Raw genomic sequence first — 15067 nt, 5'->3', positions numbered from 1 at the left:
GACCCAATGCAGCCAAAAATAAATAAATTTATTCTTTTTTAAATAGAAAGCAACGAACAATTAACATTAACAATTCATTATATGCAATACTAAGCCCGCTGTAGGTGCTTTCAAATATTTTCGAGTAAATGTATATAACCCAAATCTTTAAGCATTCATCACAGTAGGCTTCCCTTCAAGCAACACACTTAGATTCTTCCCCGGTTCCCTTTGTTGACCTGAGTTCTTATCCAGCCACTGCTTACTGTTTTTGCAAATTTGTTTAACTTGGAAAATGCTGCCACGTCTCTGAGAAGCATTTTATCTTCACATCTGGCTTTGGGGACCATCAGCTTACCAAGTCCACTCAGCCTGCCAATGTTTACACAAGCTGTATTTTAGAAATCTGGGACACTCTGGCTTTGAAACACGTGTATAGAAGATTTTTAACATAAGAAGCCCTGCATGCATTGTTATTTTAAAATAAATGTCTGCAACTGTTACATTTTGTGCTTCTGGGGTTTTGTTTTCCACAGCTGACTGGGCACACTCCCAGTCAGGAAATAAGGTCAGTAAAACAGCTGCAATCATGACAAAGCGACCAACAGCTGAGAGAACCAAGGAAAAGGACTGCTGCTGTATTAATGTGATGCTGTGGAAGGAGCAACCCACTGAAAGATATAAAATGCTAAGGTGTGAGGTTTCCATACAGTGCTTCTTAAAGGCTCAGAAAATTGTAAATATGTTGGCAACACTTCATGGATATATTTACACATATAAAATATATCACATGAAATGTAACATTTATCCTAAAGGATGCTTAGTTCTGAGGCTAATAAACACTCAGGTAGTGGAGTGGAAGAAATTTAACATTTTTCGTCCTGGAAACCAGTAACTTTGTTCTCATCTCAACCCTACTTCTATCTAGTTGTGTGACCCTAAGTAAATCGTTGAAATAACCTGAGTTGTCTTAGTTTCCTTGTTTGAAACCAAACGATTCCTCAGAATTCTGTTATTTTATCCACCCCACTTCCAGAAGTCTGTAATTCTCTGGGAACTTGATGTATTTGTTTCAGTTAATTATTGAATACACTCTCTTAGCTGAGTGCTCATGGATTGCAATGAAAGAATGGTTGGTAGGAAATATTTATGCCGTGTCAAAGCTAATGTTTAGAGCATAGAAAACAGGCAGCAAATGTCTGACTCAGGATCCTGGTATACACTCTTATTGTCAAACCTAACCTTTTAAATTTTAAGTCGGGTGCTCTGAGGTTGAGGAGTTAGCCTCAACCTCACATGATGAATTAATTCATAAATGACTTTCATGCTTATATGTCCCTACATGGACCCTCACATGGCAAGTACTGCCATAGCTATTCTCTATAATGAACATACAGATTGATGCTAAAGAATTCATTAGCATTTTCTTTAAAATGCTTAAAGCATCAAAACAATTTGCTAGCATCTACAGATTCATACTTCTTTTCACTTAACTAATTATACTTCCCTATGGCTCTTCAGATCTTTATGTCCCTCTAAACACCAATTTGCAAGTTACAAGATAGAATCACACAAGTATATGGTCCATTTTCTCTCATATATTGTACACTTTTCCTTTAGAACTATGTAATCTTCATTTATAATGGCTAAAAATATTTAATGGAGTTGCTATAACAATTTTTTTTCAACTTTATCTCTCTTAAACTAAAGTAAGTGAATTAGGGTCTACTATTAGCATGTTTTCGTCTATTTCTACTTGTATCTCAATTTCTGCCTAATGAAAGATATGTGATACATAGATATTTATCACCACTATATTTTCATGGTGGTTTGTATTCACTAGCATTATAAGGTGCTTTTGTCTTGTTTAGTACTTTTTGGCCTGGATTTTGACGTCTTTAATATTAGGGACATGACTCCTTTACACACACACTTTGGGTTTTTGCTGCGGTATCTTTGCCCATGTTTTTATTTTGCTTTCCTCTTTTGCTTTGTGACTCAATCTGAAAATCCTTTTCTTCTAATGGGAAAATTATATTTACATTTATTAGTATGACTTGTTTGATTTTAGTTCTATCATAATTTATATGATGTTTTCTGTTTTTAGATACTGCATTATGACAATTCCTGAAGCGCTTTTAAAAAGTGTTAACATCTTTGGAATTGGGATGTCTTAAAATTGATGGTATGTCATGACTTAATTGGCAACACTGTTTCCTTATATAATGATGATTAAAATAATGGTGATTTTATAACCAATACAATCTTAAGAGTCAATAAAGTTTGGTATATATTTTAAAATATATTTGAAGCATTTTGTTTACTTTTTATTGTTGTTCTATATCTATTAAGGAAGATTTGCATTCTGTTCTAGTGGTTACTTTTATATGTTTATATAAAACCTGTAACCTCCTCTTTCTTTTGCTAGTATCCATTGGTTCCTGGAAAAGTAAACAATAGAATTAGCTTTTGTCTCTTCCTCCCTAACCCCTTCCCATCCTCCACAACCCAAAGCTAGTCAATAACACTGTTTCTATTAACGTTTATCTTTTCATTCTTAAATATTCTTAAATGTGGACAACACAACTCGTCAGCGTTAAAGACAAGGCAATCCACAAGCTTTTTCTATCTTATTTATACACTGCCAGGGCCTATGACATTTATACTATGCATCCGTTTTCTGTTTAACAAATCACCTCAGAATGTGGTAGTTTAAAACGATGAACGTTCATTATCCGTCACAGCTGAGCAGCTCCTGGGGGCCAGCTTGGCTACACCATCCAGGTACGAGGCTGGCAACGCGGTGGCCCCGAGAGGCCTCATTCTCAGGTCTGGCAGTTAGCTGACCTGATGTCAGCTGAGGCAACAGCCAGAAGCCCCTCATCATCCAGCAGGCTAGCCTGGGCTTGTTCAGATGAAGGCAGAGGGGCTTTCGGCAGCAAGAGAGGGCAAGCCCCAACACGCAAGCACATGTCAAGTCTCTGCCTGTGTTACATCATTCTTGTTCCGCCGACCAAACAAGTCACATGGCCAAGGCCGGAATCAGTGCCGGAGAAGGGCCGTTTTGCAGTCTACCCCGTGCCCTAGCCCATTAATCTGGTTCCTTTGTTATTTTTGCCTATTGTCTCTTGCCAAATGTATTCGACATTCAATCCTTTTCTGAAGTTCGCTCTGGAGTTCATCCTCCAATAGTCCCCTGCAGAGGGATTCATGAAGGCGGCTGTAGGTTGGGGAGGAGCCTTCTTCTAACCTGCACAAAGGCACGGTGTATTCCGGCTGCGGTGCTGACTTTCAGCTGAATCTGAGAAGGAGGATGTGGCTACAATACACAGGCTGGGACGCCAAACTTCCACCCCTGCACTGCTGTGTTTCATTCAAAGGCAGCTGCCAGGCCCCAGGCCTCACTGGATTAGGACACAACTCTTTTGCATCCAGGAGCAGCACTGAGGTCTCTGGGGCAGGGGACGGAATTTACGTTCCTGAGGCGGAGCCAGCACCATGGACCCACGGTTCCTGGGTTCACTTGCTCCCCAGTTAGAGCAGGACACATCCGGGCCCTTTTCTAAGTAACTTCCACCCACAATGGCAAGGTATTTCCTATCCTTCCAGATGCTGGGGCCAATGAGATTTTAGCAGAGGCTTGAAAGTGCCTGCGTGCCTGGACTGCCATCTGTGCCTCTTCCGTTTCCGTGAGGAGAGCATTCCTGGCCAGTCCATTGGTCCAAGGCAGCCGAGAGGTCTGCGAGCAGAGCAGGGGCCCCCAGCCGAGCCAACCAGGCCAGCCCAAGCCACGCTGTGGTCCTGAGTATTGTCCTAAGCAACTGAGTTGTGAGGTGGTTTGTCACACAGCAGTGTTGTCATCATTGAGAATGTAGTCTGTGAGTGTCGGTGACCCTGGCAAAACTCTCAAGGGCCCCAGTGAAAAGGCGACCTACATTCTGGCTTGGACCACAGCCCTCGCAGACCCCCGCTGGAGCCTCTCCTCTCACAGCTGACGGCAGGGTTCTGCCCCTGGAGTAGCCAGAGCCCCATACGGCTCCGGGCTTCCTTTATTCCCCCAGTTCTCTCAGTCCTCACCACTCCCAGACTCCAAAACATCCCAGCTCTTTCCCACTTGGCACAGTGCTGAAGACGCAGGAGTCCCTTAAGACCTATTATTTGAATAAATTAATCAGTGAATGCATTGCAAGGTCATTTTCTGAAAGTGTCATGTGAGTTAAAAGGTCCACATCGTATCTAATGCACTTCAATACATCACTGATATTATGAACAAATAAGCAAAATTATATTTTCAGTGGAATTTGATTTTGATTGCATTTCATTTAAAATCTAGCTCCAGGATTCCAACACTGACACACGTTGTGATGGCTGGTAGGACGCTGTGACAATAGAGAAGGTAAAATTCCCCTAAATGTCCTCTAGCTTCTGAAGTTAGTATCAAGAGAAACCCATTTGGCCTAAAAGAAATCTGTCCCTGCACTAGTACACTTCCTTAATCACTCAGCAGAACTAAAGCTGGATTCTTTACTGCCTACTTCTCAGAACTTTTAATATGCTAATGCACATTGTAAAGCTCTGAGAGGGGGAATCAGTACACCGCATTTCCTAAGCCAACTTGGCCCTGGAACGCTGAGAACTTCTTGTGCTTAGAGCATTGGTATGATTGATACCAGCCCATGGAACAGTTGGAAAATTTCTGCTCTTTTCCAATGGCCTACAAAGTAATGAATCATGTTGTCACCTACACAGTTATATTTAAATTCCACCTTCCTGGCCCTAAATTGACCGTCCCGGTGGCTGGTACCCTCTTTATGGCTGCAGCACACTTGAAGGAAATAAAAGGATCAAGGTGGGGGGCGGGGGGGGGGAGCTGGGTAGGAAGCCACTGAACAGGTCCGAAATGACTGCAGTGAAAACCCTTCTTCAGCTGCACAAAGTCTCACAGGTCCGTAAACAGTCCATGGTTACCTCACTATTCACCCTGTGACACTGGGTCTTGGACTAGACTTGTGGCTGCAGCTGCCCTAGTGAGGAAAGCTTTGAAGCACTCAGGGAATCCTGGGCCTTGGGACCGGCGCAGGTTACAAGACACCCGTTCACTCCTGTTGAGCACAAGCACCATCCTGCATCTCACAACCTGATCGCTGCTGTGGCTGCACACAGACGAACTTCGAGCAAAACAAATTCACACAGGCTCAAGATTTAACAGCACACCTGTCCTCAGAAGGCACAGCATTGCTGTGGGCTCTCCGAAAACCAGAGGCAAACCAAAGAGCCAATCGTGGCAAATTACACAGCCCCCAAACTACACAAACATGGCCGATTAAATGATATCCAAGCAGGTCACCGATTTTTTCAACTGTACTCTGCTTAATTTAGTTATTGCCACCCTGGTGGCACAGCGGTTAAGAATCCACCTGCCAACACAGGGGACACGGGTTCAAGCCCTGGTCCGGGAAAATCCCACATGCCGCGGAGCAACTAAGCCCGTGCGCCACTACTACCGAGCCTACGCTCTAGAGCCCTCAAGCCACAACTACTGAAGCCTGCACACCTAGAGCCCATGCTCCTCAATGAAGAGTAGCCCCCGCTCACCGCAACTAGGGAAAGCCCATGTACACAGCAACGAAGACCCAAAGCAGCCAAAAAATAAATTAATTAATTTTAAAATTTTTATTAGAATTATTTCAAAACAAACACAAATACAAAATGAAAAAGGCCTCTAGCCCACTTGGTCCTCCAGAGGTCACAGGAATAGCATGCATGACCTTGGACCCACATGGGTTGGGTTCCAAAGTCTGGATGTATGGAAAAATCAGTGACAGACCAAACTGCCCTTAAAAATCTCTCTTCTCCAAGGTGCATGACATGTGGCTTGTGGCTGCAGTCCTGCTCCCTCAGTGAGAGCCGCCGAGGCTGAGAGTCAGAGGCATTTGCCACGGAGAGAAAAGTAACGTTATCAGTGGACACAACAGGTAACTCTGACAAATGGAAAGGCCTGCCTGGGTCTGGGACAGAACACTCAACATTGTAAAATTGCTTAGTTTCCCCAGACTAGCATACTGGGGTTTTTTAGCAATCCTAAATAAAATTACAAAGTGATTCTTCTTGGAAATTTGACAAATGACTCTAAGACTGAAGTGGAAAAGTAAACATGTAACAGTAGTCAAGAAATACTGAAAAAGAAGAAAAACTTATCCTGAGTTTGAAGCCAAGCAGTCATCAACTAGATTCCTTCAACTGTAAGTTGCTTAATAAACAATATCCTGTAAGCTGCCTTCACTAATTGTTCTTGCAAACTGCATACCCTGCAAACTTCAGGTAGCTTAGACAAAGCATCACCAGACTCCCTGTAGATAGCGCCTCTGACACAGGGTCACTATAGTAACAGTGGCTTCCATTGTTTTTCAGGAACAGGGAGCTAGTCTTCCCCAGTTCAAACCGGTCAAGACCACAGACCATTCAGCTGGGCCTGTGCGAGTATCTGATGGATGACCTTTTGTCGTCAGAAGGCCAAAAACTCCACCCTCAGATCATGCTAATGCTGCCATTTTCTGAACATGCTTCCTTCCCATGGAGAGGCATGTTACTCAAATACACGTGCATGGACCACTGATTACCTTACCTTCTTCCTTCCTCTAATCACCTCCCTCTGCATCTCCAACCACCCTATACGCTTCCCTCATCAATATCCCGAACCCCTCGCCTTCAGGGAGAAGGATTTGAGACTGGTTCTCCTATCTCCTCACTTGGCTGCCTTGCGAATCAACCCTTTCTCTGCTGCAAACCTCGGCATCTCAGCGTTTGGCTTGCTGCGTGTCGGGCAAACGAACCAAGTTCCATAAAAAGTTAAAGGACATTATAAAGCTGTAAGAGTTAAAGTAGAATGTTACTGAGACAGGATAGACGGATCGCCCAGTAGGAAAAAAGAGAGTGTAGAAACGGACAGAAGTAAATAAGAAAAGTTAGTACAGGAGAAAGTTAGAATTTCAAACCGGACACTGCAGAGAGAGTGTTCAATATTGGATTGGGACAACCAGCTCAACACTCAGAAAAAAACAAAATAAACCTGGATTCCCACATCACTCTTTACACAGAAACAAATCCCGAGAGGGGTAACATTTAAAGATTTTCAAACAGACAAAGCCATAAACACACTAGAAGAAAAACTGATGCATTTTTAAATAATCTTGGGTTGGAAAAACATTTCTAAACATGTTGCAAAACCAGAAAAGAACAAAAAACCCTTGTAAAAAATCCATAAAGTTGAAACACAACAGGAGTAGGAAGGAGATATTTGTAATGCATTACAAGAAAAAAACGTAGTATCATTTATATCTCAAACCTCAAATAAACCAATAATAAAACAAACAGGGAAAGAAGCTGGACGACAAAGCTACAAAGGGATACAAATGGACAATAGCCATATGAAAAGATGTTCAACTCTGTTAACAATAAACAGTGAAAATAAAAACAGGATCATATTTCCAGCCTAACAGAATATCACAGGTGAAAAAGACTGCAAAGGCCAGTGCTGGCTAAGAGGTAGGTACTTACACGTTCGGTGGGTGCAGGCTGCTGGCAAAGCCTCTGATGTGAAGTACGCACACCTTTCGCCCAAGAAATGCCATTTCTAAGAATCAGAGGAAGAAAATCATTAGAAGTTCAATAAGCTTTATGTACAAGGATTTTCATCACAGTATTGACAATTGCTAAAAAAAAAAAAAAAGTTAGAAAGGACTGAGATGACCATTGATTAAAAACAGTTAAGTAGGGCTTCCCTGGTGGCGCAGTGGTTGAGAGTCCGCCTGCTGATGCAGGGGACACGGGTTCGTGCCCCGGTCCGGGAAGATCCCGCGTGCCGCGGAGTGGCTGGGCCCGTGGGCCATGGCCGCTGAGCCTGCGCGTCCGGAGCCCGTGCTCCGCAACGGGAGAGGTCACAACAGTGAGAGGCCCCCGTACCGCAAAAAAAAAAAAAAAAAAAAAAAAAAAAAACAGTTAAGTAAACTCTGGTACAGTTTGTACCATACCATGCAAACACAAGTTATGATCTGTGTTTACTGACATGAAAAGCTGCCTATAAGTTGTCAAAGCATCAAACCAAGCCACAGAAGAAGTGTGGTTCCTTTCAGGAAACAGGGTGTGTGTTTGCCTCAAAGGGCACATGACATTATTTTCTAGAACAAGGCTTGTCAAAAGGGTGCTGTGGTTGTTATCTTTTTGGTATAATTTGATTTAGTATACTATGCTTACATAAAAATTTCCATAACCAATGTTTTCAAAAAAGAAAAAACAAGTTAAGAATAAACAGGTAAGAAAAGCTAGGCTAAACTTTGAACTGAAGGAAGTGACTAGGGGGTCCAGAAAGCGATCCAACTACAGGTGAGAGTTTCTTGTGTGATTAGGGTGGCTTTCCCAGTCCATAAGAAAAAGGTGAATTATTAACAAACGGTGGTGGAAAAACTACAGCATCAATTAGGAAAAAGATGGCTTCTCTCCTCTCATCACAATTGATTCCAGCTGGGTTAGAATTTAAATGTAAGGAAATAAAGACAAAAGAGACAACAGGCTATAAGGATGTATCGCACAACACGGGGAATACAGTCAGTGTTTTGGTATTTTGTAATTACTGTAAATGGAGTGTAACCTTTAAATTTTTTTAATTTATTTTTTATACAGAGTACTAGAAAATACAACAGAAGAAAGTTTTTATAACCTTCAGGTGTGTGATGGGAGGGGGGTCTTCAGAGAATCCCAGAGGCCTTAAAAAGCAGATTAATACATTTGGTTCTATAACAAATTTTAAATCCTATATGAAAAGGTGCCATTAACCAAATTAAAATACAAATCTCATAGAATGAAAAATATAGTATTTATTAGCAATATAACAAAGTCTTCCTGGAAAGATATAACCAAAGCCATGGTTATGGGCCATTTTGTTTTCTTCTTCTTAATGTTTTGTATTTCCTTAATTTTTGCCATTGAATAAAAACTTCTATAAGTAAACCAAAACTCTTTTTTAAAAATTAAAACCAAAAATATTTGGAAGGAAATAAAATTATTCACAAAAATGTTTGAAATAGGGAATGGAAAGCAGGATTTTCGAAGCTTAGAGGTAAGAGAAGGAAAGGAAGCCGTTTCCTATGAGGGCCCTCCACCAAGGTCTCAGGCCCCCAGACTCCATCAGATCGCCGTGCCACCTCCTGGGGAGGCGGTGAGACCCCGAGCTCGGACCAAACCATGACGGCCACACGGAGGTTCAAACGTGCCACTCGAGGAATGACAGGGCCTGACAGTTTTCGCTCAAAGCTCTTCAATATGCATCATGTCACAAAGCCCAATCACAGCTCCTGGGAAACAACAAAAGAATCTGGGTAATGAAATAAAGTCTAACCTTTTTTTTTCCTTTGTGCGTAGTCTAGTTTCACTCGCTCACAGGAGGCCACGTGCAGAGGCCTCGCACCCCGAAACCTGAGCCCAGCTCCCCGTAGGAAACAGCCGCGCAGAGAACCCAGAGACGCCACCGAGAGCTCAGTTCAGGACGGCGGCGGCAGGCCGTGTGCAGAAGCACCGCCCACAACACTGGAAGATAGCGGCGGGCCGTGCGCAGAGGCGCCGCACCTGCACCGCGACGCCAAGGATGAGCAGCTCAGGTGCGCCCGATCCACAAGATCCACAAGAACTCCGCCCCCTTCCCCCCTGATGCCACTGAAAACCTGTAAAGCGGCCCCGCCCAGGAGCCCCCACCTCTCCTATCATCTGGTCAGAGGATAAAGCCTTCTTTTCCTTCTCAGCTGAACTCGATCTCCTTTTACTGGCTCCAATGGCGTGGGGCAGAAGGACCCGTGTGGGGAACTAACTGGAAAGGTCGGTAACAACCAGCGGGAAGGGGAAAGGGAAGGGCGTCTCGCTACCTCCTGGGGATCACTCCCAGAAGTTACCCGCACCTCCTCCTCTCAGATGCCATACGTGGCTGCAGGGCAGGCGGGGAGACGCCGTCTTTATTCTGGGAAGTCTCGCACATAGGTGATAGTACCACGGGAGCTCAGATGCCGTACGTGGCTGCAGGGCAGGCGGGGAGACGCCGTCTTTATTCTGGGAAGTCTCGCACATAGGTGATAGTACCACGGGAGCTCAGATGCCATACGTGGCTGCAGGGCAGGCGGGGAGACGCCGTCTTTATTCTGGGAAGTCTCGCACATAGGTGATAGTACCACGGGAACTCAGATGCCATACGTGGCTGCAGGGCAGGCGGGGAGACGCCGTCTTTATTCTGGGAAGTCTCGCACATAGGTGATAGTACCACGGGAGCTCAGATGCCATACGTGGCTGCAGGGCAGGCGGGGAGACGCCGTCTTTATTCTGGGAAGTCTCGCACATAGGTGGTGATAGTACCACGGGAGCAAGAGAGGATGGGTATTGCAGCCTAGCACGTAGCGCACGATCCCATTTGTATAAGATACACCCCCAGCATTCACACACATGCACCTGGACCATGGGAGGACGCCTGAAAAATATTGGGACTTTGGGTGAGTTTTGCTTACTTCCTTGAACTTTTTGTATTGATCGAATTTTTGGAAATGGATGTATTTTTCAGTATAGCTTCTTTTCCAAAATGAATGATGTACATGAAATCGAAGGCCAGAGACTTCTTGTTGAAAGACATGTGACCCACGGGACGTTCTGGATCTGGGACGGCCCTTCAGAGTCTCCCAAATTGAGGGCCTTTGTACCCCCCTCAAAGACCAGTCATTGGAGGCACACTGCCTCCGGGGAGGGGTGAAAGCTTGGGCAAGGCAGCTCCTCTGGGCCCAGAGAAATTCCAGGAGGGGACCAATCTACGGGGGGCTCAGCAGCTAACACTCAGCAGCTGGAAAGTGTCTCCCTGCTGAAGGGGGTTCTATGTGGTGGGCTGCAGTGTACACGACACCAGGGACAGAAAGGCACGGCCTGGAGCTGGAGAAGGAAGCAGAGGAAAATCAGAAATGTCACTTTACACAGAACCACTGTATGCAACCACTATTTTTCTTCAAATCTTCCTCAGAAAAGAGAATACTCTTAGAACTAAACCTAGGTATGGCAAAGTATGAACCTGAGCCTAAGAAAGAGAAAACACTCGGCAGATCCAAATGGAAAGGCTCTACAAAGTAACTGGCTTGAACATTTCCGAAACGTCAAGGTCATGAAAGGCGAAGGAGACCTAGGAAATATTCCAGACTGAAGGAGACCAAAGAGACACAAGAAAATGCAGTGTGTGATCCTGGATAGTGGACTGTGTGAAGAACAAGATTAGGACTTGGGCAAAATTCAAATGTAGACTGGAGGTATGATAATAGTTTTCTTATTGATGTTAAATTTCCTGACTTTGATAATCACTCCAAGGATGTGTAAAATAATATCCTTGTTCTTAGGATTACATGAGTAAGTGTTCAGGGGTGAAGGGTCTCATTATCTGGAATTTGCTCTCAAATATTCAGAAAAAATAAAATTATATACATAATTTAAATCCTGAGAGAGAAAAAGTAAATATGACAAAACATTAATAATCGGTGAACCTAGGTGAAAGGTATACGAGAGTTCATTGTCATAGTCTTGCAACTATTTTGAATGCTTGAAATTCTTTCAAAATAAAAGGAGAAAGAGAAACTTCCCAAAATAGAAAGCCAGTAGGATAGTACCCAGCCACACTAAAGGAACTCAGATCTGAAAAGGCTCTTCATGGACAAAGGTTGCAATTGATAAAAAGTGGATTATGATCATTATAGACTGTAAACTTGAAGTTGATTCTGGGAAAATTCTATTGTATTTTCAGATGGATGCATTGTGAGTGCTTATTAAGGACAGTGAGGCTCTCTAGTGGTCAACATGAACGTCCCCCACTAAATAAATAAATGCAAATTCGGTCAAACGAGACTCATGTTCTTTTCTAAAATAACTTAAAGAAATGGTCATCAGGATAGTGTATCTTGGTTTGGCAAAGTTTTGGGGAAAGCTGTGCATGACTCGCTCATGGATAAAATGATGCAGCACTTGGCATTTTTATAGCAACCTGAACAGCACCACCCAGAAAACTGACTGAATCTGGGGGGCAGTGGTAATAGTTTCCTAGGGCCACTGTAACAAAGTTCCACTGAGTGGTGGCTTAAACAACAGAAATTTCCTGTGTCACAATTCTGGAGGCTGGAGGTCAAGATGATGGTGTCGGCAGGGTTGGTCCCTTCTGAGGCCGTGAGGGAAGGCTCTGCCCCAGGCCTCTCTCATTGTCTGGTAGACCGTTACCCAGTCCAAGCTCGTCCTGCTCGCCACACAGGCCAATAAATCAAGAGACGAGTTGTTGGGGCAAAGAATAGCGACTTTATTCAGAAAGCCAGCAGACGGAGAAGATGGTGGCCTAGTGTCCCAAAGACCCATCTTCTCTGAGTTAGAATTCAGACCTCTTTTTTATACTGAAAGGGGAGGGGGTAAAGTCCTAGTTCTGGTCAGACTGCGGAGGGGAAGTGTTCATTTCTTCCTTCCCGGAAGAGGCAGGGTTCCCCGGAGATGGGCCATTATGTAGAATTTAAGCCTACAGGCAACATCCCTTTAGTGATTAACTTTTAGAAAAAGCAATAGAATACAAAGGTTAAGAGAAACACAGCCAATATGAAGTCAGATTTGTTCTTCCCTATCACAGACAGCTGTATTCATAGTCGTACGGTGTTCTCCCTGTGTGCATGACTGTCTCCAAATCCTCCTTTTTCTACAGACACCAGTCATACTGAATTAGGGCCCACCCTAATGACCTCATCCTAACCTGATTACCCCTGTACAGACCCTATCTCAGTGGATGATGAGACAGATGGTATAACAGACATGGAAGGATGGTGGGTGGTCCAAAGCCAGGTCCCTCACACGTTCACTGTGCCACCCTGCCATTCACCACTGGCCGTCCTGAGGCTCATCCTGCTCCTGGGTGGTGTGAGGATTAAATGGAAAAATGAGCAAAGGCATTGTGCAAACTGCAAGCCCCCCGCAGTCTCCTGAACTCAGGACCACCGCCTGCCAGGAGGCAGTCAGTGCTCCAGTACGTGAAAGGACTGGGTGGGATGAGACAGGGTCCTCAAGCGGGCGAGAGCCGTCATCACATCTTTTACAGTCATCTTTATCAGGTTCGGGAGACAGGGGGTTACTCATCTACAAATCTAACTGTGGGCTAACTTATAAAACATACTGAGGAGATTTCCTCCCATTTCCACCCATTATTCTTCGGAAGAGTGGAGACATGCAGTCCTTTAAGGATTCTCCACAGCTTCCTTCTAGATGGTGTCTTCTCAGACCCCCAGCTTCCCCTCAGCCCCTCTATCAGCCAAAGGGTCTCGCGCTTCCTTCCAGGAACTGAGTCGATTTCTCTGCACCCAGCAAAGACAGCTGGCATTTCTGCTCCCACTTTGGTTTCTGTTCCTTTCTACTTCCCCAGCCTAGATCCTGCATCTTCTCTCCCCTCTAACATTTGGAGCCTCCCCCTTTCCAAGGGTGTCTTGGTTTTTGTCTTCATACAGACTTAAAGCTTCTATCTTAACACATCCTCAGGCTACCCTAAGGCCTCCTTCTGCCCCATCAGCATTTCCCAGGTGTGTCCCATGGGGACCCATATTCACATCATAGACCCAGAGGTCCCAAAGTCAAGAATGGTTAGGAAATGCCTTGCCTCTTGACTGCAGGATTCATTAGAGCCTTTAATACTGTATTTTGATTCTCCCCAAAGGGACAAGGAATGCAGCATTTCCCAAATGCTTCTAAACCATTTCCCAAATGGTTCTAAACCAGTTCTAATGGCTTTAGAACTCTGTCTTCTGGAAACTCTTGAGGGACTAGCATCCGGCTTCCACGAGTGCTGGTCTGCACCCAGTGTCTCTGCTTCCAGTTGGTCTGTGACGGACATGGCCGTCTGTCTAGCAAATCCTTTTCCCTTCCTCTTGGTCACAGAGTGAGACTCTATTTCCCAATCTCTCTCGCAGTGAGGTGTGACCACGTGGCCTCCATCTTTCCAAAGGGAGTGAGCGGCCGGACATTTGCCTCTTCCAGGCCTGACCCCCACAAATCTGCTGTGCACTTGTTCCCCGACTCTTTCCCTCTGTCTGGAGACCAACAAACACCCAGGGGACTAGGCAGAGCCTCCACCGGGGATGTGTCCTAACAGCTAAGCAGAGGAGGACAGCCACCTGGATGATGCAAACACCTGCAGGGCTCCCGCAGAAGCAGAAGGCGGGTGAGCCTCTCTACGTTAAGCCCTGAAGGGCTGCGGACTGTTCCTACTTCAGCCCAGCTCTCACTTTGCCACCCTTGTCAGTGGCGTTTTGGCCAGATCATGGGGTCTGGTCTTTGTTCTTAATTCTTCCCATAATCCGACGCTCCTCCTACCACTTCCCTCCTCTGCAGCCACGCTCTGTTCGTTCCTGTTGCTTTTATCCACGGAATATTCTTTTCCTCTCCATCGCCCTCTCTTCCTCCACCTCCATCCCCAGCCTGGGTGTGTCTTTGATCCCCTTGCTTCTCTCTCTCCAACATGGCTTCATCTCTGATTTCATGGCTTCTACCATCTCACCCAAGGAAAGAGAGGGAGAAGGGAGAGCTGAGAGATTAACTATCACCTCACCAGAGTATATTCTTCCACGGACCAAGCCTGTTTTATTCACAGCTGTTCATTAGCATCTAGTTATGCCTGGCACAGAATAGTTGCTCAATAAATGTCTCTTAAATGACTAGACAAATGCACAGACGGCAAGGGAGGCATTACTCTTCCAATGGCAACACCCCGATAATGGGAAAGGACAAAATCCAGAGTTCAGCTGGAAGTTTAGAGAGCAACTGGGATCACACCGTGTCACTGGTGAGTCGTACACTGCACGACCCCAGGCTTTCTCGTGCAATGTGGTGTGAGCGCCAGCAGGTGGAAGGAAAGGGCTGGGGACTTAATTAAAGAATGCTTCGAGAGAGGAGCTACATGAGCAGTGGTGGGCAAAAGCAGAGAAGGGGAAAGCAAAAACATTTGCTCTCTATAGAAGCCAACTGTTTTCAAGCACAAAAAAAGTCAACACAAATTTGTCGA

General features: G+C 44.8%; 1 protein-coding gene across 4 annotated transcripts in view; it reads right to left on the bottom strand.

The window, feature by feature from the left end:
• Positions 1-15067, bottom strand: part of MGLL (monoglyceride lipase) — a 277335-nt gene that overhangs the window by 192407 nt on the left and 69861 nt on the right. For 2 of the 4 annotated variants that reach the window (XM_079933168.1, XM_079933169.1), the window contains one exon: positions 7537-7612. The gene's annotated coding sequence lies outside the window, so the exon portion shown is untranslated. Of the gene's footprint in view, positions 1-7536; positions 7679-9373; positions 9422-15067 lie in introns of those variants that run through there. The other 2 variants (XM_079933170.1, XM_079933171.1) reach the window with 2 other exon arrangements.

Source organism: Stenella coeruleoalba (genome assembly GCF_951394435.1).
Source record: "Stenella coeruleoalba genome assembly, chromosome: 10".
Lineage (NCBI taxonomy): Eukaryota > Metazoa > Chordata > Mammalia > Artiodactyla > Delphinidae > Stenella > Stenella coeruleoalba.
The sequence above is the reverse complement of the archived record's forward strand: the minus strand, read 5'-3'. Positions and strand labels throughout refer to the sequence as shown.